The sequence below is a fragment of the Nelumbo nucifera genome, chromosome 6 (assembly GCF_055504915.1).
Source record: "Nelumbo nucifera cultivar China Antique chromosome 6, China Antique-T2T, whole genome shotgun sequence".
NCBI classification, from domain to species: domain Eukaryota; kingdom Viridiplantae; phylum Streptophyta; class Magnoliopsida; order Proteales; family Nelumbonaceae; genus Nelumbo; species Nelumbo nucifera.
The window spans coordinates 13,683,364-13,687,459 of NC_142654.1; the positions used below are offsets into that span (position 1 = coordinate 13,683,364).

The following is a 4,096-nucleotide window of genomic DNA, read 5'->3' on the forward strand; positions in this document are numbered from 1 at the left end:
TTAATCAGACCCTAATTCAACTCGCTATTAATCAGTCACAAACATTTTTACAACCAAGTAGCTGCATTCCAACGACTCATACATCAATCACTAGCAACAAGAAGCAACAACTCTGTACATACTCTATAAGCATGGGAATCCAGCTGTTGATTGGGAACATCTCCCTATGAATTTAATACAGGGATCTGCTACCAACGAAACACTACCAACATTGTGCCAATTAGTCACTGAAGCCACACATTGAGAACATTGGGGAAATGTTTTCAATGTACAACTGTAATGGCTTGTTGGGATAATGTTGGGAGCAGATCTGAGCTAGATAATACCAATGTGCTGCTAGCTAGATGCTATGTGTGCATGGAGTTTTGCTTGCAGGAGATCCAGGTCCCAATCACTACAACACACACATATTACATCACACGAAGCATCCATTTTTATATCTGATTCTTGGACTATTAATTTACATCCTCCTACTGTGTAAATGTAGAATAAGTAAGGCCAAGATGACTGCAACCATTACTGTAAGTCCAGGGTAGTTTCCCTTGCTAGTACTGGCATTGTGATGCTTGCCATTGCGATGGCTGGATGCTGCTGTATATATTGGAATGATAGCAGCGGTGGATCCTGGTCTTGAGTTGCTATCCCCATTTCCACCGGTAGCAGCGGCTGCTCCACCGCCATCACCACCACCACGACCACCACCACCAGCGAGCTTATTGACTAATAAAAAGTGCGCTTCTTGTTTCCTAGTTTCCATTACTTCATTTACCTTTTCATCCCCTACAAGAGTTATGAAGATAATAATAATAAGGTATCAGTAATTCAAGGGTGGTGCTATTGATATATATCTTCATTATTCTTAGTAGTTGAGTTGATATGAGGCAAATTATAAAGTATCTTTCCTTTATTTTGCTAATCTAACAAGGAATAATTAATATAAATGATGAATGCTGATTTCTTTTTTAGAACATCATAAATCATGAATATTGATTCAATATTAATAAATGATGAATGATGAGGGTGGGGCATGGTGCAATGGCTGGGTTGCTCCATTGTGACCTGGGTTATTAGGGTGTAAATCTTGGAAAAAGTCTCTCTATATGTACAGGGGTAAGTTTGTATATATCTCTTTCCTCAGACTCTGTATTGACGGAACCCTCATGTACTAGTTGAAAGTAGGGGTGCAACTTGGGTGAGCCAACATCACTGGCCTGTTCATGACACATCGAGTTGGGATTAATCTAAAGCCCTTAGGTTTAATGTGTAGTTTAGTTAGGGATGCAATCTAATTGAGCTTTAACCATATAATTGGGGCTCAAGTTCTATTAGGTCTGATTCAGGTTTGAATCTTAAGCTCAATTTGGAAAGAGTATAAATACAAATATTTAGAGTGTAAAATCTTATATTTTGTATGTATTTATCTGTATATATTTGTGTTTATACTCCTTTCAATTAAATTGAGCCTTAGGGTAAATTTGACTAGTTATTTTGAATTCAATAAGTTCGGCTAAAAAAAAAATGTTGGACTTGAAAGCTTGCGAGTTTTATTAACTCCAATCTGTTTTTCTTTGTCATCAATGCCAAGCTTATCAAGCAACACCCTCTGACATAGAAACGATGTATTAGAGAATGAAAATGATTTTAAAAGAATACTCTGATTTTGGAAATTGGATTGAACCCGGTTTTGGTCCCCCATTATATATAAATGGTCCTTTTTCGTTTAAGTAGTGTTTGGTGTGATGGAAAATTAGAGAGAAAACAAAAAGCTGGGAGAAAATTCATAAGGAATTTGTAAAAGTTCCTTCCCTCAACTTTCTTTCTCTCTTATTTTCTATCAAACCAAACATAGCCTTGGCATCTGATTAAAGACTTAACTGATTGAATCCTTTCCCCTTATGATATGATCATATGATATGACAATATTAAGAAAATAAGCCTTGATATTAACCTGTTGGTGCATGCATGAGTGGAAAAACTAAAAATATGATAGAAACAGAGATGAAGTCATTAAGAATATATCTAACAGGTGATAAAATGGGAAAAAGTGGATTAAGTTTCTTCCTCCACATAGCAGACCACCCATAAGAAGTGATCAATTATAAGTTGAAGGGGCAGAAAGGGCTAGGGCCAAAAACTGTCCCAACATGATATGTGTTCTTACATCTCATGTATAGTCATAGTGGGTCCCAGCCTTATGAGATTTCTCAGTCTTATGGTGAGATATGCAGACACAGAGACAACTTTTGTTGGCAAGAGATCCTGATTCTTTTAATTAGATATCTCTAAATCAAAATTCCGGAAGAAACACAAAGTCATTATGAATCATGACTAGTCTGTGGGATGATGATAGTTATTATCTAATCCTCCCCTTCTTAAAATCAAGGAACTATTGCTTTCTTATTATGAAGAAAACTTTTTCAGAAAACAGGAACTCCATGATCTAGAATCTGCGAAATAAAAATCACTGATAATTCCATAGATGACTGAAGGGCACATGTACGCTCTTCCTATACCCAGTCTCTCTCATCCTCTGCTTTTGCTTTACAGACTTCACGTGCCCTTAGGTAAGAGATGAGAGTTGTTATATATATTTAATGAAAAGAGAGAATTAACTTGCTCAGTAAAAAAAAAAAAAAAACAGAAACGAAAGTTGCACTTCTGGGTGTCGGCAGGAACAGTTTTAAACAACAAAGGGTAAAGCAATTGATGCTTCAGTATCTTTCTCTGTGTCTAGTGATAAACCCTAGAACCATCCTAATTAATGAAACTGATCTCTTAGACTGCAATTGCAACTTCAGTCAGTTTTGAGCAAATTAAGAGACTAGTACATCATCAAGCCGATCGAAGAATTGTATAGAGTCGGTAATGAATAGGGATCCAAGGCGGAAATTAATTAATGTGGACTTCGAAGAACTAGAAATTAAGAAAAAAAGACAAGAGATCGAATACCTGAAACCAAGGTCTCTTCTGTTGGCAGACAAAGCAGGTAGGAAAAGAAGAGCATCAGCAATAACCCCATTATTCCTTGGTGCTGTTGTTGTTGTTATTGTTGCAGCAGCTTTATCTAATCCTCGAGAATACAATCCTGAAACCTCATTCTCAGTGGAGCAACAACAGAAACAGAAAGAGGTTTCCTTGCAACTATCCAGCTAAGTAAGGTCGTTTATATAATAGAGTAAAAGACTTGGAATCTCCCACTACTTTTATTCTAAATACTAACACCTTCCTTTCCCTTCTCTTTTGTTTTCAAAATGGACTAAATAATGCATCCCCTATAAGACTTTTTAGCCATTATGTCTAGCATTATAGTTCATTCTTTTCACACTTAAATATTCTATGAAATTAAGGATTTGTGAATATGTCTATGAAAGATCCATAAACTATTGAAATAATCCACATTTTTGGAATTATAAAATTACGTAAACTAAAACAATTAATTCAAAGAAATAATTAGATAACATTAATTTATATTGCATATAAAAAAGGATTGGGCCCATATTAACAATTCAATCATCTTGGCCATGGTGCATCAACAGTCCAATCGTTTGGACCTATGGCATCATAAATCATATAATAACAATAATATAAAAATATATAAACATGCAAAAATACAAAAAAAAAACTTACATGTAAACTAGCCATGTTTTTAGGGCTATAATCAAGGTTCAAAAAATCGATACGCCCGATACGCCGGTAGGGGCGTATCAGGCGTTTCGATACTTGTTTTCTTTACTTTATTTTTTTTCAAAACTGGTTCAGGGGAGCTGGTCTAGGACCCCTCCATCCCCTGAACCGGTCAGACCTCCGATACACCCACTGTAGGGGCGTATCGGAAGGGTCCCGAAATGATATGTATCGGCCGATACGTAACGATACTTTGAACCTTGTCTATAATTGGGTCATAGTTGGTTTACATCCAGCCATATATGAATCCAATTCAAAATTCACTATATCAGATTTGGATTTAGGGATGGCAATTTTGTGGAAATTTTTGGACACCCAACTTGTCCCGACCTCAATAGGACCCATTTTTAAAAACCTATATAAGGTATAGGTTTGGGATTTTAGGTTAAAACCCTATAAGTTTTGGGATTTT

General features: G+C 36.1%; 1 long non-coding RNA gene across 1 annotated transcript; it reads right to left on the reverse strand.

Moving 5' to 3' along the window:
• LOC104589050 (uncharacterized) lies at positions 1–3,137 on the reverse strand. Its single transcript, XR_016077213.1, has 2 exons — positions 2,950–3,137; positions 1–780 (listed from the first exon to the last, which is right to left on the reverse strand). It is a non-coding gene; the product is annotated as an uncharacterized LOC104589050 (long non-coding RNA).
• Positions 3,138–4,096: the final 959 nt, after the last annotated feature.